Here is a 949-nt window from a genome sequence, read left to right as displayed (position 1 = left end):
GGGTATGGGGGATTTCAAGGGAGGCTGAGCTGAAGCACCCCAGGGACTTCAGACTCTGCACAGATGGCTGTGAAGGTGCACAGTGGAGCTCTGGGTGTACCTACAACTCCATGGCAAGAAGTACCAGCTTCCCTGGAGCTGGGGCTGCCTGGCCAGCAGTTTCCCATCCTCGCTGTTGGAGAGGTGATGCAAAATTGCTCAGCTGACGGAGAAATAATTCGCCCAGTGGAAGGATCACAGCACCATCTGCTGGGACTGCTCGTCGGTCCCACAGCAGGAGGGGACTGGTGTCATTTCCACATCAAATACGGGATAATATTTCCTGGATAGCCGAATGCTTTCTGAAATAAAGCTTTGCCCGAGAATGAAAAACAGAAAAGCTGTTACCCATTAGCTGAATTTGTAGATTTTTTTTTTTTTTTTGCATAGGTTCAACTGATTTCAGCAATAGTGTATTTCAGAGGCTCTTTCCTATCTCAGTCTCTTTTCGTCTGTTTGTCCTTTTCCCCTCCCTCCATTGCAGCCTACAGGACTCTGTGCAGCACTCCCGGCTGCCCTCTGTCGCTCGGGTCCATGCTCCCGGCGAGCCGGGCTGTCCTGGGGACGCAGTGGCACAGCATTGCTCAAGGCTGGCTCATAACGCTGTTTTCGTATTTCCACTGGAGGGGCAACAGGGTATTTTGCTAAAGTATTTACCTATTGCAACTCTCCCATCGTGACTGTGAGCTTAGGATTGCTCTGCTCTGGCACAGCTTCTAATTTATTCTTGTTTATTCCTATTAACAGGAATAGACAGGTACCGGAATAATCCCCAAATACTGAAATAAATCCAACTGTGCCCCTTTGTCTATCGAGTGGAATTAAAAGTACGAGCCGCCGTGCAGCAGCTCGCTAGCGAACGACAGCCTTTCCCCGGGAGAGGGGAGGCGGGCAGGGCCCGGTGGCCCCG

The sequence above is a fragment of the Charadrius vociferus genome, unplaced genomic scaffold (assembly GCF_000708025.1).
Source record: "Charadrius vociferus isolate BGI_N301 unplaced genomic scaffold, ASM70802v2 scaffold257, whole genome shotgun sequence".
Lineage (NCBI taxonomy): Eukaryota > Metazoa > Chordata > Aves > Charadriiformes > Charadriidae > Charadrius > Charadrius vociferus.
Note: the sequence above shows the minus strand (reverse complement) of the source record.